At 37.9% G+C, this 26,605-nt stretch overlaps 1 protein-coding gene across 10 annotated transcripts in view; it reads left to right on the top strand.

The window, feature by feature from the left end:
* HDAC9 (histone deacetylase 9) overlaps positions 1-26,605 on the top strand; it is a 546,893-nt gene that overhangs the window by 42,166 nt on the left and 478,122 nt on the right. The window lies entirely within an intron of this gene.

Raw genomic sequence — 26,605 nt, forward strand, 5'->3', positions numbered from 1 at the left:
TGAGGATGAATAGTTCTTGGCTAGACCAAAACAAAACAAAACAACTGATGAAGAGTGAATCAGACATGTTGCATGGTATATACAAAAGCCCTGAGGTGGAAAAGAGACCTGTGGGCTCCAGGAATTGAAAGTTAAGCCTGGGGATTAGTGGCATGCGGGGCAGTGATGCTGTTCATAGTGCCCAAATTCCTAAATGTTTTATTCTCTTACTAAATTACTCCCTTGCAATTGCTTCTCTTGGTGTTTCATTTTGCACCCTCATAGGCCTCTTTTTTTTTGGTACCAGTATTATTGAGATATAATTTACATAGCATACAGTTCACCCATTTAAAGCATACAATTCAGTGGTCCATATATACATTCACAGAACTTTGCAATTATCACCATAATCAATTTTAGAACATTTTTGTTACCCGCCCCTCCCCCCCCCCCCACAAAAAATGCCATACTCTTTAGTTGTCATTCCTCAATGCCTCCATCCCTGCAACCCCAGGCAACCAGTAATCCACTTTTTGCCTTTATGGATGTATGTATTCTGGACATTTCATATACGCAGAATCATAATATGTGATCATCTGTATCATGCCTTTTTAAAAAATTTTCTGTTGCATGTTCATTACTTCCCTCCCTCTGCCCAAGTCACCACAAGTACAGGTTTTTTCTTGCTTTCAGTGTGCCAACTTGTTCCAGTGATGTTATTTTTCTTTTTTTCAGGCTATCAGCAACTTCCAAATTCAGAACAATTTCTAGATTGCCAGTGCAGTAGTCAAATTCACATTGATGAAGAGTTGTCTTTCGTGTTACTTGTTATTGTTCAGTGTTTAGGAATCTTTACAGATCATCAGTTGGTCTTCTTTTGTCTGTTAGCCAAAGGTGATCTCTTTCACTTAGTGTTCGGAATCTCAAATGAACCTTTGTAATGTAATAGACACATTGCATAAAGCTTTCATGTCCCTCTAAATAAGAGGAAAACTTGGGGAGTGTGCATTTTGGAATTTTGGATGGTATGTGTAAGGAAAAAGACTAAAACAAAATATATTCCAATTATTTTTTAAAAGTGATGTCTCTGCTTTAAAAATAGAACAGTAATAATTCCATGCTCAACACTTGTTAGTGTCAACCTGATTGATTGATTGATAGCCATTAGCACTATTTGGTTGCTGGATAGATATCTACAGTCTGCTGAAAATCAGAATGTTATGGTTGAAAAACTAGATTGGTAGCATCAATCAGAATTCCTCGGTTTCTTGGAAATTAGGAGATTGCTTCTTTCCTACTTAGGAAAAGAAATTAAGAAGTATTAATCTTCATTTATTTTTGACCAGACCACTTGTGGGGTGGAGTAGGAGGTACAATGTGTACTACTGAGCCACTGCCTGAAGTCAGTCATAGAAAACATATTTTGAAGGCAGAAAAGGAAAAGTCAGTGTCTTTCCTGGGCCAAAGCTTTGGCCATTGTCACTCCTATACCCCAGAGAAAGAAAGAAACTGATGTTATGAGCAAGGTGGGGAGGGGAGCGGTGAGAGTGAACATGGCCGTTGTAAGGCAGTGAATGTCTTAATTCTAGCAAAGGGCTTGAGACCCTGTCCTCGAAGAAAGCAGGTCCAGGCAAGCTGTATCATGTGACTCATCTGTGATTTTTGTAATCTGAGCAATACAAAATTTAAAAATTATAATGTAATGATAGATAATTGGAGTCAAAATTTAAGACAAACACTTCCCCAATTTGTTTTAGGCAAAGAAGAGGCTGACGTCAGCTGTTTAAGAGCTATTTCAGCTAATGGCAACATAGATTATGGAGAATCATTGCTTGTTCTTTCGGCCAGGTGGTAATTACAGACTTAGAGAAATAAGAGTTGAATGTGTTCCATTCTCTAACACCTTCACACGCCTCCTTTTAAAAATTCTCTATTGCATGTTCATTTGCCTCCCTCTCTTTGCTCCCAAGTCACAGCAATTAAAGGCTTTTTCTTGCCTTTGGTGTGCCAATGTGTCCCAGTGACGTTCTCTTTTCTTCAGACAATTAGTAGCTTCCAAAATCCACGACGGTCTCCAAATTACTAACTACAGAAGTAAGATATAACTACATTCAAGGTGTTTAGAAATGCTCATAAGATTGTAGTAATATGAGGAATAGTGGGCAAAATATTTTGTCATATCTGAGTATACTCAAAAGTTGTGATTGAAGTTTTTAGCCTATTATTTGTGGCATCAAAAAACTTAGTATCACCTTCCAGATTAAGTGAAAGAAATGAATAATTTCCAAAGAAGACAATATGTTCTTTTAAGTGAGATTATTGAGAAAGTGGCATAGAGCTATTAAATGACCTTGGCTGAGTTCTTTGGACCTGTGAGACTTTAGTTTTATTATCCATAAAATAAAGAATTTAGCCTAAATCGGTCTTTGGCGAGGGGGGTCATGCGAGGCTGACAATGAGGAACAGCTTTTTCAAATGATATTGTTCCTTTATATCAGAATCCCAGTGTATCCTGATCCCCCACCCCTGAATAAAGTGACTGTATTTTTTATTCAATTTTATTTTTGTAAAGCATCCTAAGGTTAACGGTTTTTAAAAATAACTCTGAGAATTAAATCACCTCGCTGTGAACTTTGGGCCCTGGCCTATCTGGATCCTCTAGTCCCCAATACAGATACAACTGCTCACCATGCAAACAGTAGGTCCAGTGGTCTGTCAAGGAAAGCAAAGCTTGATTCAGACTTCTGCTCCCCACCCTCAACTCATCATCTTTAGCTTCTGTCATGAATTGCATTGGAAATTAATAACAAAAAAACACATAGATAGGAACTTTGGTTCAAAGCAGAACAAATTCCCCCCAAATTACCCATGGATTGTCAGTAAAAACCAGAATTAATCACAGAAAATAACTTTAGTCTTTGGACATGTCAGAACCTCATAATATATTTAGAGCTGTTCATTCCTCGTATCATCCTCTTAAGAAAAAAAAAAATCCACTGGGCTTTTAGTTAAGCAGTGGTGATATTCTAGGTGACATATGAGAAGACTTGTCAAATATCTGTGACTTGAAACTAGAAACAACATGACTTCTTGTCATTTTAAGGAGACTTAGGAGCTAAGTCTGGTAGTTTTGGCATCAGCTTATTTTTAGCAGTGTGTGATGTCCGTTTTCCTGGTTATTATCTCTGGGCTTAGTTTTACAGTTATAGGGTACAAACGTTATTCAGCAGATATGAATGTTTCTACTTAATACATTCTGTATACATGAACACTTTTTAATGAGTTAAGGGGCTCAGTTTTTCTTGGTTGTTTTGCATTTAAAATGGCACTTGAATCAAATAACCAAAAGCATCAAGTGGAAAAAGTGGTTATTGTCAAAAAAAGGGAAAGCAGCATGTTCTGTAAATGCTTTCATGCCACTTACTCAGAGAAAACCATTTGACTACTGGAAGTTGCTATGGGAAGCATGAAACGTTTTTGTGGCATTACATTTTATTTTCTTGTTTGAAGTCACTCTTTTAAAAAATCTATATCTATAAATCTGTGTGTATATATATATATATCCATATCCATCCATACATACATACATATGTATGTCCACGCCCCCCCACAGACACACCCCTACTCACGTTTTTTGTAAATGCCTGAGTGCCCCTTCTCAGGCAGGGCCAACAAAGTAAAATTTAGCTTTGATTATAATGTTCACCCTCCTGGAATTGGTCCATTACAACCATTGTGTGAATAACCTTGTGGAAGTTTCCTGTAACTGTGCTGGCTCCTTGGCACCATAGTGTTCTCTGTGTTCATGCTGTGGGACTGCTTTAAAGTTCAAGTCTCCTTACCAAGAGGCTTGGTATTTCAGAGACTAAATTCTCTGTGGCTGAGCAGTACAAAATTCACCTGCTTTATTCCTAATTCAGCTGGATAGCATATTATTTTTCACTAATGTCATAGTATATATTAATTAAGAAGTGTTATTAAAGGACTGCTAGGGAAAGAAATGAGCCTTTGGGTGACCATATAAGTTCTTTTATAACCCTGGTGGATTGAGACCAATGAAGCTAGTGGTTAATTTCCACCATTAGCTGTACTTATACCTGTCATTATCAAAATTCATGTATTGAATATAGCTTAGAGGTTCTCATGCATGGCCCTGTTTGAAGCAGTAGAAATTGGATATGATTCTTTAAAGGCAGAAATTAGTTACAGGGGCTACATAAAAGGAGAAAAGAAGAGAATCAATTGTAAGTTGTCGACATTAGTGAACAACGTTATTGCTCATTCCTAAACACAGAGAGTGATTCTGAATCAGATTTATGTTTCTAGTTCTCAGCCTCATCTCCATGCTCATCCCCACCCTCAACCCAAGTAATATTTGACTGAAACCAGAAATATTCTCGCTTTACTTGCTACATTAGGGATTTCAGAGGGAATTCTGTTCACCCAGGGAAAAGAAAATCAGGCCAGTTCTGAGAAACTAAAAATACAGCTCTGCAAAATTGTTTTCAGAATGGAATTCATTGGCATTTGTTTTTATGCATGACAACCCTTTAGACTATAGCATTGAATCAAACTATGATTCTGACTTCAATGATTTTTATAGTCAGTTTAAGAATATTGACTGGATTTTCTTATATCATATCTAAACAGATCTAATTTAAATCCTGGTGGCATAATAGTAATGTTAGTAATAATAATGATAGCAATAATACTTACTGAGTACATAATATGTGCCTGACAGTGTGCTAAAGTATTTTACATCTATTTTCTCTTTTAATTCTCACCACTACCTTTCTAAGTTGGTAGTGGTAGCCCCATTTGAAATGTAACAAGGTGGAGAAAATGTATCAGTTTGACAAAAGTAAAAATTCCTCTGAGGAAGAGAAATGTGTTAGTCTGCAAATTTGATAACGGTTCTGGGGAGACCATGAGCCTCTGACCTATGCCATGCCTTCCTCCCCCTCTCTCCTTTCAAGGGCTTCTCTTCTTGTCACTGGTGCCAAGACTTCAGACCGAGAACTAGATGGCATAGTAGCATAAGAAGGTTTGGAATTTCTGCGTTTATCTGAGATGGAGGCAATGTGGAATAGAGAGGAAAGGAGGAGAAAAAAGAGAGCCAAAGAGCAAGATGGTGGGAAGCTTTCGATAAAGTTGTTTATTATTATTATTAGTATTGTTATTTTTGTGCAAATTTGGGCTCTTGGCCCAAGTACACAGTGCTGGAGAGAGCCCAAGAAGCAGAGAGGGAGACAGGCTGCAGCCTCCCTAGGAACTGGTAGCAAAAGAGATAGGATTACCTTGGACTTGCACCAGCCAAAGAATTAAGGGCTCAAGTCTATTTGATTATGAATCTTGTTTGGCAGGGAAATGCCCAGGGACATCTCTCACATCACAGATTAGCAAACTGAGCATAAGTGCTGGCCTGAAGTCACTCAGCTCGTCAGGGGCAAGGTTGGGATGCAAATCTGGACTCTCTCAATGCAGGGTGCTTGATTCTTCCTTACACCTTACTGGCTCTCTAGAATAATGATTTCTAGATGAGACATGGTAGAGTCCCAACAAATAAATGTTATGATTATATCTGTGTTTACTAGCAGTTCTCGTAATCTTCCATTTCTAAAATGGTAATCAGATGTGTTTAAAATTTTTTTTAATGATGTATTTTAGAGATTGAAAATTATGCTTAGGAATATTAAATATTTAATTCTATTGGATATCGTCATCATACCATTATAATCTGGACTTTTTATAACATTTTATTTTACTCCCCGGCACCAAGAAATTATGTAACGTGATGCTTTACTTATAATCTACACATACTGTGTTTTGCTATTCATTTCTTCTGTGAGCATCATGCAGAAGTAAACTGGCAGGTTTTACAAAATGTTTTGTAATATATTGGATTGTGTGAGATTCTTGTAGTAGGCTGGATAATGGCACCCCATAAGATAGCCACATCTCAATCCTTTGGAACCTGCGACTGTTACCTTACATAGCCAAAAACGGACTTGGCAGATATCATTAAATCAAGGAACTTGAAATTATTCTGATTATTTTGTATTATCCGGGTGGGCCCTAAATGCAATCACATAGATCCTTGTAAGAGAGAGGCAGAGGGATATTTGACACATATGGACGAGGATAAGGCAGTGTGATGGTGGAAGCAAAGATCAGAGTGATGCTGCCACAAGCCAAGGAATACCAGCAGCTGTCAGAAGCTGGAAATGGCGAGGAACAGATTCTCCCTTAGAGCCTCTGGTGGGAGTGTGGCCCTCCCAACACCGTGATTTCATCCACTGAAATTGATGTTGGACTTCCGGCCTCCAAAACTTCTGTGAGGGAATAAATTATGTTGTTTTAAGACATCAAATTTGTGATAATTTGTTACAGCAACTGTAGAAAACGAATACAAGACCACGGAAAAGTCCAAGGCCTTAGCCCACCTCAGTTGGTGAAAAAAGCAAGGACAGGATGCAGGCTTTCCTCCCCTAAAGCCAGGGCATTCACTGCCCAGGTAAAATTCACATTTTGCCACGGTGAAATGTGCAAACATACAGTGGCCCTTCCACCTGCAGAGAGGAGGCTCTGATGGGAAGCCAGTGGCAGCAGGATAGTCCCCTGACTAGGGGTTCTTGGCAGCAGGCAAATAGCCTCTGTGTTCTCAGACAAAGACAGAATTGGTCTAAAGAAGAGACTGAACAATACAGATTTTGTTGTATTCTTTTTAAATTGGAGTACCAGCATGTGAGTTATTTTACAGGTTTTTCTCTTTGAGCACACCAAAATAAGAAAAACAATAAAATATATCCTCTTCCCCAGAATTTAGAACAAATTATGTGTCACTCTTTGACTAGATCCAGATTTCATCCCATCTCTTGTTATTTTAATTCAAATAAACAAAATTAGGAAACTGCATCAATACCTTGTGTTATGTAGGAGACATTGTTAGTAATTATGTTTAGACAATTGATTTTTCAAGATTTTCCTTTTATTTAGCTGTGCAAATAACTACATCCATCTAATTATAATAGCTTAGAATATTTTTTATGTTATTGCTTGGTATGCAATACTTTGAAAACAAAAATTAATTTTTCTTTCCAGTACCAAAGATTTAACCTATATGCATATGCCACTGAATATATTTATATCTTGTTCTTCTTCCTTTAAAGTTCTTTAGAAATAAAATATCAAATATAAAACAGAGCAGTTCTGTTGACACAGCATTTGATTTGGAGGTCACTCATATTTCGAATGGTAAATCAAATTGTAAATTATTTATTTATTTATTTTTAATCAAGTGGCTACAATAGAATTTGACTTCCTGTCCCTTCATAAAACTAAAATTCTCAATGAGCAGCGTTTTTCTTTAGAATAAACCAGCCACTATGAAAACAAGCTTCTTCAGCTGGTGAGAAGTTGTATACCCTGATTAGCAAGCAAACCACGCTAGGCTTCACACTAAGCATTTTGAGATGGAACCGAGGGCCCTGCTGAAGCACAGCTTCTATTGTTTGGTAGTGAGTATTTTGCAGAGTCCTTTCAAAAGTAAACTGTATTATTCCCTTGCTGGTTTCAGTACATCTGACTGAGGTGATTATGATTTCTTAAAAAGTACTTTCAGGACTGCAGAAAAATTATCTATTTGAAAGAGATTTTTTTTTTCCTGTCTGGTGATAAATTTAAAAACCTTGAACATTTCCTAAGCACCCTAGCAAGAGCTTTAAAATTATCTGAAAATCCTGCCTTTGATCCCAGGTGCACAGGGCCTAAAAAACCCATGAGAGCCCACAGGCAGGGCTCTGCTTCCTGAGCTGCTGTTAGGTTGGAAATTTTGCATAGTAAATACTTTAAAACTCTGGAATTCAGAAAGGAATATTAAGTCCACAGGAGGACTAGCATCTCTGAATAAATAGAGCAAATTTTCATGACGCTCGGGTACTTGTGGTGTAGATATTGAGACAGCCTCGTTCATCATATAAAATGTTAAACTGCTGGGGCATTTGGAGCTCATGTGTGTTGTCTCTTGGATAGTCTCTAGGGCTCTCAGAGTAGTGAGGGAGCATGGGGTGGGATTGGAGTTCATCTTTCACCTCTTTGCATTTTCATATATCCCTTCTTCTGGGTTACTTGTGTCACTTCATTATTACCAAGTTGAAATAACCACAGTCTTGGTCCTGCTCTAAGATATTATTTATTAAAATATTTTCTTAAATATCTTAGTGTAAGCAGAGTTTGGAATACAGGGGGCAAATATTGGATAGGGTCTAGAACACCCACTCAGTTCGTTGAAACATGATTTCCCCTTGTAAATCCTTGGGTTCTTAATTTATTGGATTGACACTAGTCCTTTATTATATCAGGACTTTTTCCCCTAAATCCTAATTGAGTAAAAAGTCCTGTCTGAAGAATTCTCACCCCCACCTGCTGTAGGCGTTATTCTTTTGTCTCTTAGAGAAGATGGCGCTAAGCTATGAAGAACCTGTACCTCTAAAGGTCTTCCCCTTTTCCCTACCCTCATAAGCATATTTTAGGGAATATAGAAGGGATTAGAAGTATGTTAATTTGACCCAATGAAACTCTACCCTTAAAAAATAAGATGCTTCCAAAATAATCAATTAGAGCAGAGTAAACCCCTGAGGGGGCTCCTCACTTCTGCTCATCCTTCCTACCCCCAAGGCAGTTCTCATGCTTACCCCTGAGGTTCTTCTCCCTGTTGAAAAAAACACTTGTTTTTAAGTGCACTGGAGTCTCTGGCACTGCCCTAACTTGCTGTAGAGACATTGTTCTGTTGTTACTGGGATGAGATCAACATCATTACCACATAGAATTGTGTTGTTCCTCCTTTATCATGCAAGAGAATTTGAGTTCTGTTACTTTCCTTGCTGTTCCTCTGCTTTGAGCAGAAGGGACAACTAGCCATATAGTTTTGTCCTTTCTGGGACCAGCTCATCTCAGGCCAATCTGATTGTCTCCCAGCTTACCCTCTCCGAGGCCCTTTGTCTCTGGTGGCCCATAGTGCTGCAGGATTTTACTTCCCTTGATGTGGAGCTGAGTCAACGCCCCTCCCAGACGGTTTGGCAGGTCAAGAGTGCTCAGTTTTATGTTCACATCTTGTGGTTCCAGCACTTCTTGCCCCCAAGTCTGTGGAGTAAACCTATAGCAGCAAACATTGCACGAAGCTGAGGGGGCCTCTTCCCTTAAAATCTTTCACTGTATCAGCAGCATCCACAGAAGCTCTGGATTTAGTAATTATTTAGTCCCACCAACGTCCTTCAGTTCCACTCTTTAGATCCCATAGGTTTTGAACCACTTTAGACTTATAGCAACCTAGGGGAGATGCTTCCAAAACTCTAGCCTCTGCTGCTTTCTCACCCAATGTGGGCTATGTGAAGGCTGGGAGTTTTTTCGACCCCTAACTTTTGTAAACTGGTATATTCCATGCACCTAGACCTATTGTTGAATGAATAAATCTCTACGGTGGTATTTGCATTTTGTAGCAAATACTAGTAATAATTCTTTCCAAAACCTGGAGAAAAAATTCCTCCAAGAAATCAGGAGATGGAGTTACACTACTTGTTAGCCCTTACCAAGCAAATAACTACATTGATACTTTTGAGGAAACTATATATATGTGAGGCTTGTGGTCAGTGTTTTTATGAAGATGGCATGTTATCTAAGAAGTTCTGTTTATTGGCAGGGATGGCAGAATCTTTTAAATTACCATGTCAAGATATTAAGTATGTAAGTAAAAGATGAGGTGCTGCTATAACTAAGTAAAAATTGAAAGCAACGTAATTAGTTTATAGGAAGTAAGTGTCCCTTTTATTTTACCTATTAATTTGGTGCAGAGTATGGCTGTGCATGACATATCCTAACAGTAGGCGTTACACAAAAATTCTGTGGCCTGTGTCAGATAATCTCATTAGAAGGAGGGAGAAAGCCCCAGTTGACATGGATCACCTGATAGTGTCACAGTCTTCTGTTGCTGGCTATATTTATACTTATGCAAAAAAAAAAAAAAATCTTCAAACTCCTAAATCTGTCTACCTGTTAACACCTGGTTTTGATTTTAATGACTTTCATTCTTTTCAATGAGAAGTAAATAAACAAAATAATAAAACTAGCTTTACTGAAAAATTTTGGAAATAAAAACTTTTTCTGATTATGAATAATGCTTTTTTTTCTTTTTAGAAAATTTGGAAATTAAAAGGCTAAAGAAGATAAAATCACCTAAATACGAGTTCTCAGAGGGAAGCATTAACATGTTGACGTATTTCCTTCCCTCAGTTCAGGAAAAGTGAATGCTTCTGAGCTGCCTGTTACTCATTTCTTTTTGTTTTTTTGTTTTTTTGTTTGTTTGTTTTGGTGAGGAAGATTGCCCCTGAGCTAACATCTGTTGCCAATCTTCCTCTTTTTGCTTGAGGAATATTGTCCCTGAGCTAACATCTGTTGCCAATCTTCCTCTTTTTGCTTGAGGAATATTGTCCCTGAGATAACATCTGTGCCAATCTTCCTCTATTTTTTGTATGTGGGACACTGCCACAGCATGGCTTGGTGAACGGTGTGTAGGTCCACGCCTGGGATCCAAACCTGTGAACCCTGGGCCTCCCAAAGCATAGTGTGAAAACTTAACCACTACACCACTGGGCAGGCCCCCTGTTCTTCATTTCTTATGCCTCATATCTGTGACTGGGACCTTCTTCTAGTTCACCAAATCAGAAACCTTGGGGGTCGTCTTTGACTTCCCCTTTCACTCACCCCTTCCTCATTTGATCCTATTGGTCTTGCCTCCCTGAATATCCCTGTGCTCCATTCTCTCTGGTCCAACCCCACTCCCGTCATCCTAGTTCAGTCTCATCTCATCTCTTCTTTGGAATCCTGTAGCAGCTTAATACCCAGTTTTTCTGCCCCTAGTCATACCTTCGTCTGCAATATGCATCATGCTGAGTCTAGCATATTTTTTTTCTAAATGTCAATCTGATTAGGTCATACTCTTGTTTAAATCCTTTTGGTGGCTCCCACTGCCCTTCTCTTCACAATCTGCCCTAACTTCCCAGCATCACTCTTTGCCTTTCTCTTCCCCATCTTCTCCTCAGCCATCACCTGAGTCGATCAACTAGCAGTTCCTAGACTATCCTTTTTCTTACTTCCACAATGTACACTCATCCTGTTCCATGTAACTATAATACCTTTCTTTGAAAGTTCTTGAAGTCTCAAACCTCCAAAAGTCTAAAAAAATGAAACAGAAAGACATTGTGGTAATGTGTGTTTATTATCAATATGTATTTTGAACATCTGCCTGTTCTTCCTCCAGAACTTAGCTCGTCATCACCAACTCTGGGAATTCTCTCTATCCATGAACACTAAGGTTCACTCATTCTGTGTTTCCACAATTTATGGCCACCACTTAGGCACTGTATGATTTAGGTCAGTAAGTGTCCTGAATATATATCTTAGGTGAAAATTGTTAAGAAGCAATATTTTAGGTAGATTTTGTATGAAGATTCAACAGTATGTATGAACTATTTATCATATGCCAGGCACTGTTCTCTGGTTCCTGTGAATGAGACACATATCATCTTTACTTTCATGGAGTTTATAGTCTGGTGGTAGGAGACATATAACAAGAAGCAATGAATAAGCAAGATAATTTCACATGGAGATAAATAATTTGAATAAACCGAGGATGATGTGATGGGATTGGGTGTGGCAGTATGCTTTTAGGTTGACCTAGCTGGTGAGGGCTGTGCTGTTTCTTATACGCCAATGTATTATCCAGGCATATGCCAATTATATCTTAGGTTAACGTCAATTGGTAGTAAGAACTTGCATGTTTATGGGGCTAAAGGTCTTAGGGTTAAAGGCTTATTTGAATGAACAGAGGGTATTTAAGATTTGAAGGAAATATTATAGCATTCAAATAATTGAATGACTATATAACATAACAAAGAGATTCTGGAACACCCATGGAAGACTGAATGAAGTAGACCAATAAATAGAACTACAGAGAGGTATATCTCTACTTAATGTAGAGAACATCTTTTAAATGCTTATAATTTACTCTTCAATAAGATGGATTTGGTGAGTCTTTGACAGGGGATGTGTTAAGGTAGAGGTAATCTGTCAGAGATGAGTGGAGAATTTCCTCTAAAGGAAAGAAAAGCAGCAAGGTGGTTTCACAGATCCCTGTCCTATTGAGTTTAAGGAACTTGACCTAGAAGGGATAGAAGTAGGTGCTCAAAGAAGAAATGATCCTAGCCAGACAAGGAAGACCTCTCAGAAGAAGTGAATGGAACAAGATGACATTTCTCTGGAGAAGGGGCAGGTAGAAAACATGTAAGCATGTGGATTCACCAACCAAAGGGTCTTCATGCTGATTGTTTGGAGGAAAAGGAAATGGAAAGAAGAGAAAGAGATCAAGAAAGAGAGAGCCTTATTGCGGAAGAAGGACTATTGCGTGATTCTGGAGTGCTGTAAGCAGCAATGCTCTGCATAAATGCATGGTGTCAATTAAAGGGATAAGCTTTGATTATAAGATCATATCTGGCTTGGGTATTCTTAAGTCATTGTTTCTTAGATAATAGTTCTTAGTCCATTAGTATCCTAAATAGTGTTGTGTAAATGAAACTGGAGTAGTATGTTTATCTTTTATTTTTGGCATAATAATATGGCAAGGCTTCGTTTTTGATATTCAGAATTGTTGATGGAGGCATAAATTTATTTGGACTTAGGCTTGGCTTGGTCAGAAAAACAAAGGCATATGCTTTTCTTTAGAGCTGCTATTATTGCCTTTTATGTTGTGGTTGGCATTTTGGCGGGCATAGGTATTAAATACTGTGTAACCCAGAACTAAATATAATTAATTTAGTTTTCTGAGGCTTAAAAGAAAGAGACCTTGGCTTTTTAAGAGATGAAGTAAGCTTTATTTGAATAACAGTGGGTTGCAGTACAATGCTTCTACTTTTACCCATGTCTTATATTTATATTATACATTATTCTTGTGTTTATGTTTTCCTTCCAACAAAAGCAACTTAGTGCCAATATTTTAAGTTATGAATGCTTCATAGAGATAAAGCTTTCCACTTCAGGAGGAAAAGCAGTCAAAAGCACTCCCTCATTTTCACATGTTCCTAAGAAGCAGAATAGCTGTTTCCTAATCTCCTCATAATGTTCCCAGGGCATTAGACAGACACTGCCACTTAAGGAGGAATTGAAACATGTCTGATAAAAGTATAAATAATAAAACCCACAAAAAGTAGTTTTATATTTTTCCCTCAATATTTGTGTCTTTAGCTGATAGTTTTATTAATCTTTATTGATGGAAGGTTTCGACAATGATAAGTTGAATGTTATTTTGTCTATTTCACAACTGGGTTAAACCCTGTTCTTCTAAATGAAACATCTCACTTTTTTGTCTGAAAGGTGACAGCATAGCTAATATGGTCCATTTCGTAAATAGCCACTTACAAACAGACCTCTTCACACCTAGGTGTGCCTATTTGTAGACACACAGAAGAAATCCTCCCAATGTGAATTACCTCTTGACTTTCAGACGTAAGATGAAATTGCTTAAAATAAAAGGAAAAATAAAACTCTGCTTGTTTCAGTGTACATTTAGAAGGTTACAGAAATTGGGTCAAATATTGATATTTGCTTTTTGGTATTTTTGTCTTTTAATTGGCAAGTTAATAGGGATACTTCCTTGGGTGAGATCATTTTTTGTGAACTTGGGAAGAATCAGGTTGCCTGTTTGCCAGTGGACACATGGAAAATACATCATTTGAGCGCATATTTTTTTAATTATGCAATATTTCAGTAATACAGAAAAATGTAACTAACAAATCTAATAGTCATCTACTCATTATGTACTTGTCGGATCTTTACATTTTGTCTTATTTACCTCCGGACTTTTGTTTTGGTTTTATGAAATAAAGCATTTAAGATGTAAGTGAAGCACTGTATAATTCACTCACTCCTCAGAGGTCGTCCTTATCTTGAGAATGGTGTTTATTATTTCCATCCATTTATTTATTCTTTAACTACAACGTATTTATCCACAAATATCATCATATCATTTTGTATGTTTTGGAACCTTAAACAAATGTTATATTATACTAATCATGCTTTAGCTTATTTTTCATTAATTTATCATAAGTTTTGTGATGTATCCATGTTGATACATATAGCTCTAGGTCCTTTGTATTAATTACTGTACAGTGTTCTATTATGTAAATTACCACAGTGTTCTTATATTCATTCTCCTGTTGATAAACATTTAGATTGTTTCCAAAATTTCTGTTCTAAATAGTCTTGTTGTGAACATTCTTGTGATTTTTTCTTTTTTTTTTTTAAGATTGGCTCTGACCTAACTTCTGTTGCCAATCTTCCTCTTTTCTTTTGCTTTTCCCCCCAAAGCCCCAGTATAGAGTTGTATATTCTAGTTGTAGATCATTCTAGTTCTTATGTGTGGGGTGCTGCCACAGCATGACTTGGTGAGCAGTGCATACGTCCTTGCCCAGGATCCAAACTGGTGAACCCTGGTCTGCTGAAGCCCAGTGCATGAACTTAACTGCTCTGCCATGGGGCTGGCCCCCCATTCTTGTGATTTTGCCCAAGAAAACACTAGGGAGAATTTCCAAAGGAGTAGAAGTGCTGGATCATTTATGAGTTTTCTATTGCTGCTGAAACAAATTACTCCAAACCTGCTGGGTTAAAACAATGCAAATTTATTATCTTATAGTTTTGTAGATTAGAAGTCTGACACTGTTCTCAGGGCTAAAATCCAGGTGTTGGCAGAGCTGTGTTTCTTACGGAACCTCCAGGGGAGAATCTGTTTCCTGCCTTTACAGCTTCTAGAGAGTGCTCACATTCTTTGGATTGTGGCCTCATTCCTTTATCTTCAAAGCCAGCAATGCTGCATCTCTCTGACTAATATTCCATAGTCACATCTCCATCTGACTCTCTTCTTCTGCCGCTGTCTTCCACTATTAAGAACCCTTGTGAATACATTGGGACCACCTGAATAATCCAGGATACTCTCCCTATTTCAAGGTCTTTCTATTAGCAAACAATTCCACCTGCAACGTTAGCTTCCCTTTGCCATGTAAGGTAACATACTCGCAGGTTCTGGGGATTAGGTCACGAACATTTTTGGTGGGGCCATTATTCTGCTTACCACAGGTCATAGGGTATTATAAATCTTCCACTGGACTAGATAGTTTTAAATTGCTATCTGAGTGGTGCATGCCTTTATACTCTCTATGGAGGTGAATGGGAATTTTGGTTGTTACATGTCCTTGTCAATACTAGGATTATAAGATTTTAAAATGATATCCAATCTGACGGATGTGGCTTGTATCTCATTGAGCATCTTTTCCTATGATTATTGGCTGCTGAAGTTTTCCTTTCAGTTCATTGTCCATTCCTTTCCTTTTCCTATTTCTAAATTGTTCTTTTTTGTTTTGTTTTCTTACTGATTTATGGGTGTTCTTAAAATATTTGCACTACTAATTCTTTGTTGGTTATTTGTATTGCCATATTTTTTCCTCAGTGTGATTTATCTTTATACTTTTTAAGAGTTTCTTTTCTTGCACAAAGGTTTTAATTTCAAAGTTGGTGAATTCTGTCTTAAGAAGTAATATCCTACTTGAAGTCATAAAGATCTCCCTCTTTATTTTTAAATGTTTGTGCAACAGAGCAAATTATACATTTTAATAATTTTTTTTTAGATATGTATGTTTCTATCTATATTTGTGACAGGTAACAGCACAAGCAAGTCTAATTTATTAAGTTGGCTCAGTTTTATATAAGCTGCAACTGAGAACTATATAATTTAAAGATTGATGGGTTTATGAAATTTTATTGCTAGGAAGATCTGGAGAGATGATCTGGTCCAAAACTGAAGCCGAGAGAGAGACAGGGCACGGCAATTCTAGAACTACTTGTATTGACAGAGTGAACTACATAGATACTGCATTATATTATCTTCATGGCTGAGGAGCCTGCCTTAGCTTGAAGAGAAGTTTTATACTACTGGTAGATAACTTTGGGGCTGAGTAAAATAATGGATGCTGACTTACATCTAAGAAAATAAAACCAACATTTACATGGTAGAAATTTTCATGAAATGGTATCAAATCACTGTGTATAACTATTCAGGGGAAAAAAAGGCAGTATCAGAAGCAAAGAATAGTTGATTACTGTGACTATAAAGCTTATTCATCCTTCAGTAGTGAGCATATGATTATAAAAATAACGAGATGTCAGTTTTGTTGAGAATCACCTATTTCCCCCAGAATGCATATTTTCTTTTGGAAGGCTTCTGTCACAAACATGCCTCTACTGTGGATCAAGTTCCAAAAAGGAAATTTACTTTAGCAAAGTCCCTCAACTTTTCTGTCTGGGAACTCACCCACGTCACTACCTGTACCACACATTGCCCCTCTGACCAACTCAATAAACATGTTTATTTTCTCAATATCATTCAATTCTCAGACTTTTTTTTTTTTTAGATTGGTACCTGAGCTAACAACTGTTGCCAATCTTTTTTTTTTTTTTCTTGCTTTATCTCCCCAAATCCCTCCTGGTACATAGTTGTATATCTTAGTTGCAGGTCCTTCTAGTTGTGGCATGTGGGACGCCGCTTCAACTTGGCGGTGCCATGTCCACGCCCAGAATCCGAACCAGCAAAACCCTGAGCTGCCGCAGTGGAGCGCGCGAACTTAACCACTCGGCCACGGGGCTGGCCCCAATTCTCAGACTCTTTAAGCTCAGGGGTAAAATTAAGTGCATTTCTTATGCCCGAAATAAGCGTCTCAAGAATTTTTCACTATTTTTTTTCTTAAGGGAGTGTTGCAGAGGAACTTAAGAGTGAATGACAGTTGACAGAAGATGTGGTTGCCCGGCAACTGGCAATTTAAATAACTAGGAGCTGATATGATTTACCAACCTGATAAACAGCAAGGACTTTAATACAATCTTAAGGACTGCTACAGATGTTTCATGGAGCTATTTATATGTGTTGATCTGTCTCAGTCTATTTTAATATGTGTGTGTGTGTGTGTATGTATATATATTTCTCTTTTTTCTGCAGAACTGGAATATGAAAGTAAAGGCTGTATCTCTTCCCCATGTGACTTTAATAGAAGTTTCCTGCAACAAAATGAGTTGTTTTAGCTCCTTTGTTTTTATACAAATACACAGCTTCAAAGGAGGATTTCTCACTCAGAGGGAATAAATGTTCTGTGGATCGAGTGATGAGTTTGTTTTTGAGTTCTGAGTTTGTATTTATATACTCAGTAATTGTTGTGACCTTATTTTTGCAACTTTATAATTTGAAACTTCTCTCCATTTTTTGAAATGGAGTGGTAGTTGCTCTTTATTCTTCACAGGAATAATGAGGTTTAATAGGATTGGTGCTGAGTGAGTTGGCTTAATTGGTTAGTGTGTTTTACTAATGGGATTGAGAAACTTGATCCCATCATGAGCCCAGTCAGCTTCCTGAAGCAGATGAATCTTCATCTTTGCTAAAGGCAGCCTTCCTGACCTTCTTTGGACATGTTTCACATGGTTCATTCAAGAGATGATAGTAAGATGCAACTCATCAGTGATAATAGTATAGTAACCAAAAGAGTGCCCCCTCCTGGCAGGAGGTCAGCACTGTCTTTTTGTGTATAAAGAACATGGTATACTTGAGAAGCAGTCTGTGTAAAATTCAACCACCTTGTTAGGAATGGAATGTGCTACATAAAACAAACTACTAACATCCTGTTACTAGCACAGGTAGTATTTGAGATAATTTTGAGGAATATTTTAACACCAAAAATATTTTTATGATATGAGAACACAAAAATAGATTGTTTTAATCACATAATAATTGAAGGACACAGCAAGGTAATTTTAAAATTGTTTCTTGAAACTATTTACAATTCATTGAGGTTAGGACTTGGGAAACTTCTGGGAAAGAAGAACATTTTTGCCAACCATGCTTGTTGGAATAAAATTTAGTATCCTAAACCTGTATGTCAGCTCTTCCCTGGTACTTTCCCTTTCTACCTCTAATTACAATGAAAACTCCCTTCTCCAAATTCTTGTAGAGTTTGTGTTGTCCTAGTCCTTTTAAGAGATAATACCTATTAGGGCTGCAGTGTTTCACAATTGCAGGGGCAATTTGAAGCACTGAGGCCCTGTCATAATATTATCTCACATTTATTGAGCACTGTGCTAAGTATTTTAAATATATTGTCATTCATCCCTAGTGGCCCTGCAAGTAGATATTAGAGCCAGCAACTTACCAGTGAGCAAACTGAAGGTCAGAGTGGTAAAGTAATTTGCCTGTGAAAATATAGCAAGAAAATTGGAGAGATGGAATTTGCATTAAGGTCTGTCAGACTCCAAAACCAGTACACTCTTCCACTGTGTTACCCTCTCCATATGTTTTGTTATTTTGTTTCTTAATTGTTCATATATGTATGTTGTTTCCAAGTAGTTCTCATACTTTAGCTCAGTTGAGAATCATTGTGGAAGCTTTAAAAACGCTGTTCCTGGTCCCTTGTCCCAAAGACTGTGATCTGGAAGATCTTAGAGAAGTCCCAAGTGTCTGAATCCCATTTTCAGGGGAGTCCTTGGACCATGTTCTGAGAAATCCCTGGTGTGAAGTCTGTGAGGCAGGAACTATCTGAGCTGCCCTCTCAGCTCTGTACTGAATGTTCATAGTAAGCACTCAATAAGGACATACTAACTCAAGCTCAGTTAACTGTTGCTCCTGTGCTAAGTATAGCCCACAAAGTTCTATAGCATGAACCTGGTTGATCTTAACTTGACTATAAAGATAAAGTTTGTGCAAGTTAGAAAAGTCAATGCTAATTGGTAGGGTGAAGTTCAAAGAACAAGGTATCTGATGTGATGATTCATTTCTTAACTATCAATCAGTGTGTTCTGGAAATTTAGGTGTATCCTAAGATATCAGTGTGTGTTCAGAGGAAGCCTATGTAGAAAAAGGAAAAGCATAGGCAAGAAAAGAACCATAGAAGGATGGAATTAAGATAAATCTTAGGTATAAAATACAGTTCTTCAGGAGGGAATGAGGAGATAAAGATGGGAGATGGGAGGTTCATTCAACTCCTTATTGAAGGGGGGTTTTTGGAAAGGGATCAAAGAAGGAAATGACGTGTTCAATTAGAGGAGATCCTGGAGAAGCCTAGTGGAAAAGAGGGTCAAAGGTAGAGGGATGAGGGATATAAGGAATCAGTGACAACGTGGGCATTGGCTCAGGAAAGGTCCTATGCACCTCACATCTTGGCAATGACCCTGGTGGCTCAAGGCTCATCCTGTTTCCTTCTTCATCATGTGGGTATTCTGCTGTTGTCATTTCTTCACGTAAGGTGCATACCTGTCCATGCCTGGAGATGTGTCTTGGCTGGCTTAAAATTGGGCTGACCACTAGCAATAGATAGAACAGTGAGTAAAATGATCAGTGAAATCCTGCCCAAAATAGAAAGAGAGGCCATAGAGTCTATTGAAATTCCCAAGGTGATCTGTTAAAACAATAGAAAAGTTCTTTATGGAAGGATTTACACAGTCCTTGGGGAATATACTTCATGTTTCTCCTCAAATATCTACAGTGCGATAGTTTTCCTAACTTACTGCTTTTGATATTCTAATGTTTTCCTTTCCGTCAATACCCAAGTGATTTTTTTTTTTTTTATATTAGCAACATCAGTGAAAGATCATAGTAAACATGGTCTATTCACAAGCAAATAGTAGCACGGTATATTTCCTTAGAGTACACATTTGCCTTCTAACAGAAAGAAGCGAAGAAAGGAAAAAAGCTTTAGCAATTAGATCCCTGTTGTAACCGTAGTGGAGTGAGAAAGATTAATAGCTGTGCTGCGGAACTCTGTTCCAGGGTGAGAGGCACTGTGTGTCACTGTTTTCTCCTGGGATGGAACTGGCCTGAAATAAAACACAATTTCTGTACTAATAATGGCCAACATTTTTGAGCACCTTCTGCTTACTGATTACATTTATCTTCTTGAAGGCTCACAACAACTTGGTAAGTTTAGTAATTCACGTATAAGCAACTGAGGCTCAGAGAGGTTAATTGACTTCCAGGCCACCCAGCTAGTGAGACATTCTGCATGGGCACTTTGCTGCATGAGAGGATTATCAGATCTTTAAGAGGTAGGTTGCAGTATTAAAGAAATCACAGAAAAAAATGTAAAGCGTATTCAATATTGAAGTTTGAAAAAGAGAGCCATGTCAATTTAAATTGCAATGATAAAGGTCTTTTGTATTTGGCTGGCTGATCCTACCCCGTGCCTCCCCACTGGCAAGGTAGTCGACCAGGAGCCAGGTTCTTTTAAGCGCGCTTGATGGGGCAGTTTTCTGCGGGGAAGGTTATAGTGTATGAGTTACAAAGGCCTCCTGCTGCCCCAGTATCAGAGGTTGTCTGTTACAAGTTCCTTCACTTCGACTGTTACTTCCTTTTCACAATTCTATTTTGGACTTCTGTCTCGTGTGTATTTACAGGTAGACAAAGCTTTTTTTTTTTAACAACCTCTTTGCCATGACTGAAAAGGAGCCTTGTATGTCCTGCAGTTTCTGGGCATTGCGATTCTCCTTTGAAGCTCAAACTGATGATAATTGTGGCTGTGACTCCCTATTCCCTATTGTCCAAGGAGGGAAGTTGCAGGTAGGGGCCTTCAAAGATGACCCAATAGAAATAAGTGCAGTAAGGCTTTTTGATGAAATGGTCTTTATAGAAGCTGTTTGGGATATGACTTGGGTATGGGATAGCCTGGGGCTAATCCCAGTGTTTTAAAAATCAAGGCTTACTGAGAAAAGGTCTAGTTTTATTAGTGCAGGTACTGTAGTTGGCAGAATTTCTTCTTGTGAAATGAAATATTCAGCAGACCATTCCTGATTATGTTATGTATTTTTAGATGTTACTATTGAGTTACATTTATAATATAGACTACTGAATCCTATCTTAAATATGCAAACTATATGCATAACTAACCTTCCAAGCTGCGTTCCCTGCTCTATATTACACCCTACAATGTAGCCTGTGCTTAAATGGTTCTCCTCAAAGTCTTAGAATGGAGCTTATTATTTGCTTTTGAAATGTAAGCACAGAAAGTGTATGCAAGATGTGTGGCCCTCTCAAGACACTTTCTGTTCTTAGCTGTACTCTGAGTGCCTGTCAGTTTCCCAGCCCCCAGCGTCCTCAGGGTCCTGTTGCTTAAGACAACTTAAGTGTTGTAAGGAGCATTATTTGCACGGTCCTGCTTCTGCTACTAAAGTTGAAAGGGAACAAGTATCCTTAAATCTCTATATCCCGTTGTCCTGTGTCTTGATGAATAGTGGTTCGATTATTTTGATGCAGTCGTGAGTTTGTAGAGCTTGTCTAATAAAGAAAGGAATTTCCTGAGGTGGAGAAAAGCTGAAGCTGATGAAAAGGTGGGAAGCTAAACTCTTCCAATGATGTGAGAAATCACTTCAATTGAAAAGCTCAGGAAATGACACTAACTCAGACAACGTAATTCATGGGCGAATTTGCTTTTGGGTGTCTGGGGTCTTCCCCTGATCCATGAAGGCGTGCACCCCATCTGGGTCTGCTCTTCCTTGATGGTGGCCCAAACTCTAGAGTATTTTTCTTTCTTTCTTTCATCCAAATCAAAGGTCTGTGTTCTAGTCCTTCAGAACTCTGTACTAACAAATTGGATGAATGATTCTGCCCCAAAGTCAGGCAAGTACAGATTCATTGGTTTAGCCCTTCCCTTTGTTGACTCATTCATAAGCATTTATTGTGTACCTACATGTACCAGGCACCATGCTAGGTGTGGGGATTACTGAGATGAATATAGTACAATCCCTGAGTGGAGGAACATAGTCTCATGATGGATAAAAGTACTCCATTAATGGAGGAGGTTATTATCTAACATATGTTACATTATTATTATCTAACATAAAGGGTGTTATTATAGGTATGGTACAAGACACAGTGGGAACACAGATAAGGAAGCCTTTTACCTGGAGTGGTTGGTTAAGAAATCTCATTTGAACGTGGCCTTGAAGAATTTGAGCTGGGGAGGCACTGGCCCTGTGACCAAGTGGTTAAGTTCGCACACTGCACTTCGGTGGCCCAGGGTTTCGCCTGGATCCTGGGCGTGGACATGGCACCGCTGATCAGGCTATACGGAGGCAGCGTCCCACATAGCACAACCAGAGGCAGTCACAACTAGAATATGCAACTATGTACTGGGGGGCTTTGGGGAGAAGAAGAAGAAGAAGGAAAAACGAAGATTGGCAACAGTGGTTAGCTCAGGTGCCAATCTTTAAAAAAAAAAAATTGAGCTGGGAGGTAGAGACGAAGTGATGGTATCCTTTCAGGAAGGAGGTGCAAAAGCATGGAAATGTGAGTGTGAATGATACCATACTGGAATAGTTAGGACTCACTGTCAGCTGATGTGCTTTAGTACAGCCACAGCAGTGCCCATACAAACGTTCATTCTGATTTATCGGTGCCTGTGCCTTAGCAGTAGTTAATAATGTTGAATCTCACCCTAGGAATAAGGACAGATTACCTGGAACCATAGGAGTTATGTGTGAGGAAAAGAAGGAAGGAGAGAAAATGGGGTGGGAGGGGACGAATTATGAAGGAACTGGAATGCCATCTAAGGAGTTTGCAGGTCACCAAATTTTATTTACTTATTCATTCATTCATTCAGACATTCCTTGGAGTCGGGGATACGAGCTAGAAGGCTAGATAGACTCCAATCAAGAACAGATGATTACTTGAGCCAAGGGAGCATTCATTGAAATGGAAAAGAGAATCCAGATATGAAAGATATTTTTAAGAGATCCCTGTTCTGGCTTTTGTGATATCTATAGGAAATGCATGAAATAGAGAAATGGAATAGAATCTGGGGTTTTCATAATGGGTAATAGAGAGTCTTGAATGTATTCAATAAGAGTTTGTTGAATTGAATAGAATGTTAAGAGCAATTTTCTAGGGTTTTTCTCTAAAGATGAAATAATGGCAGAATTTCAGGTCCTGAGGCATGAGAGAGAGACTGCGGGTCTGATGAGCCTCCTAATGCTCAATGCACTGGCACTGTAGGCTTATTCCACCAATAAACTATCTGTACAGTGGATGTTATGAGTTGAGTCAGCTCATGAAGCCTCCTCTATAGAGGAATTGGGGCTAATGGATCCATCTAAGAAGAAAAGGACCTTTTACATGACTGTGAACGGCTTTGTAGACTGAACTGTGCATTACAACTTGCCCTAAGTCTGGAAAACACATATTATAAACACATAGTTTTTGTTAGCTACATAGACTACAAAAGCATTCTGCTTTCTTAGTGGCACACTGTCCAAATTAATACCAATTGCCAAAAAGGATAAGAAAAAGAAAAGTGTAATAAGAACCTCAGACAGACTATAGTTAAAAAGCCAAAAGAAAGATTATGGTAGGAACATGCAGTCCAAGTCGAATTTGAAAGCTTATACTGTAAGAATTCTTGTAGCTATTTATTCCAAGTTTTCAATTTATTTTATCATCTTTTGTCACTGAGTTCAGTATATTCAATGGCTAGATAGGTTCTTTAGTGAAGAAGACCTGTAACTCAATGAGTCATTACTGAAATTGTGATGACTAGATAGACTCAGTCTTGACATTCAGGCAGCTGTGCTAGAATGGCCTGTAATTCCTTGTGATGCAACAAAGAGAGCACTGGGCTAAGAGTTAGAAGACCAGCCCTCTCATCTACCACCTAGATGTCTGTGAACAAATCCCTGAAACTCTCTAAGCCTTTAATTCCTCATCTGTAAAATGGGTATAATAATGGCTTACTCACTGTACTCCAAAGGGCTGTTGTGAAGATGAGAGGAGATAATCCTTGTGCAAATTCTTTGTGACCTATAAAGCTCTGCTGATTCGCCATGTGATTACTCTGGTATAGGCCACGTAGGTGGAATGGTTAAAGGACCTGTGTAACCACCACCACAGTGATGTTAATGGGAGCAGTGTGGGCTGGGGTAATGTAATGTGTTAGTGCCTTCTCTTTCCCTGGCTGCATGGACAAGCTAAGATATCACAAGATGTCATCCTGTTGGGCTGTTGCCCTGTGCTATATCCCAGGATATTATAGCACTAACTTACTTGCAGGCAGCTAATCAACTTGTAGTCAGAGATGATCTTTTTGAAGCAGACTCTTAGTCCCTTACAGTGAATCCAGGTAGCTCAAGGAATATAGTTAAGAACCCAATTAACCATTCTTGGATTGCAATAGTTAAAGATTGATAGTAGCAATTTTGCTCCTGCTTTGCATGTGTTTATCACTTTAAATGTGCACACACATATTTTTTACAGCATGCACAAATTAATGTGCAAATTAATTGAAACTATTAATTGAAAGCAGATATATTTTTATATCTGCTTTGATAATCTGTACTCACAAGCAATCAGCATTACTTTTTTTTCCCCTTTTTTCGTTTATCTAGCCACTTGAATGCCAGTTTCCCATTATTTCTGGTTCAGTCTTATCGTAAGAATGACTAATATACTAGGGGAAAACCTCCCCATTCTAAGAAAATAGTCTGTTTCTCTGCAGCCTATTTGGAAAAAGAAGTGTTGGAAGATTTAAGAATAAATTGCGCATTCTCATTGACACATGGTCCCCCACTGACCCCTCTTTGTTTTCCAAGCAGCTAAAAAGGGTCCTTTTGTTTTTTTGAAAGATTGGCACCTGAGCTAACATCTGTTGCCAATCTTCTTTTTTCTTCTTCTTTTTCTCCCCAAAGCCCCTCCCAGTACATAGTTGTATATTCCAATTGTGAGTGCCTCTGGTTGTGCTATGTGGGACGTCGCTTCAGCATGGCCTAATGAGCGATACCGTACCTGTGCCCAGGATCCGAACTGGGCCACCGAAGCGGAGCACACAAACTTAACCACTCGGCCACGGGGCTGGCCCCTAAAAATTTGTGTAAAATTCTCTATCAATTTTGTCTCTAAAAGGTGTGAATAGGGCTGCTAATTTGTTGATTTTCTTGGCCACAAGGAAAGGGAAGCTTATGTAGCCTATGATGCGTCCACACTCATACACAATGTGCATGTATGTGTAGAGGATTGATACCCCTGAAACATTTTAGGAGAGCTCTTTAAATGACTATATTTCAGTTATGCAGCTATAGCTGTCATCATAACTTTGGTTTAATATGGCTCATTGGAAATGGAGATGTAATAAATGGAAACTAGTACATATCAACATAGAAATGCATGTTAATTTTCTTTATAACAGTGTTCAAGAATATGTCATGATTAGGCAGTTATTAAAAAGGTTGAATGGCAAAGAGGGTAGTTTAAATTTTAAAAAGGATATTTTGGAAGCCAAATTCCTATTTTCATTAGAGGTTCACTTTGCAACTCAAATCTAGAGCTATGAAGGCAAAACTCAACAATTATGTAACTAGCCATGAATCAGCATGTCGTGGACAGTTTTTATGTGTGTTTGTGGAAATAAATAGCAGAAGTGTGTGGAAATAGAAACATCTTTTTAATTTTAGATTTTGGGACAAGTAGCAAAACTTTGGCTTTAGTATTACCACTGTTAAACTGTTGGAAATTACTGGTTACATTGAATTGTACTTGTAAATATACAAGTATCAATTGTATAAAGTGACATTATAGATTAAAAAATATTTTTTAAACACAGTAACTATCTGCCTGATGGAAGTCACCTTTCAGTGCCGCTTGACTTAACATTCTCTTAAGGTTTTCTGTCCATTGCTTTTTGTCGTTCTTGAGTTAAAATCAAACTGGGCCATTGAGAATCAAGAATGCATCAAGAGTGTTTGTGAAATGTTTCATACTGCAATGTAAAAAAATTAAAATGCCCAAAATCTCAAATTCCACATTCATTAATTTTAGATAGTCTATAAATTCAAATCTCACTCAAGTTTAATTCTGATTTGGCTTCATTACCTTTTAGTGATGAAACAGATGATATCTCTACTTTCTCACCTATAAAGGGAGAGGGAGAATTACAAGTATCTATTAGCATGGTGTTGTGAAAAGGATATAAAAAATGGTGGTATGTCTAAAAGTACTTTGTAACTATAAAGAACTATGCAAATGATGTTATTACTTTAAAATAAGACATCGAGGTCTTTTTATGTAGAAGTCAATGTCAGAAGATCTGTTTGCTGATAAAGAAATCAAAGGAGTTTTCTGTTCATTTCCCATCATTTTTGGAGAAACATTGCTTTCTCATCAACATGGGAATTAAGATTTTTTAAATAATTTTGACAAAATAAGCACATCAGTATAATTTTTGAAGGAGACTCATAAAAATGTACATTTCATCGTTACTAAATCTTAATATATATCCAGCATTAAAGATGTGTTGAGAAGTAGCCTGCTAGAACTGGTCACTCTACTTAACTGTTTTAATAACTAGCATATTTCTATTTAGAGACCATTTGAAGTGTTATAGGTATTCTTGGTGATGTTATATAGTTCTTCAAAGGAAATGTGTATTTATATCCTGCTTTATACATTTGGGCAAAAATAGTAATAACACTTTCAAAATACTGATGGGAAACGAGTCATAATAAATATGTT

This window comes from Equus caballus, chromosome 4 (assembly GCF_041296265.1).
Source record: "Equus caballus isolate H_3958 breed thoroughbred chromosome 4, TB-T2T, whole genome shotgun sequence".
NCBI lineage: Eukaryota > Metazoa > Chordata > Mammalia > Perissodactyla > Equidae > Equus > Equus caballus.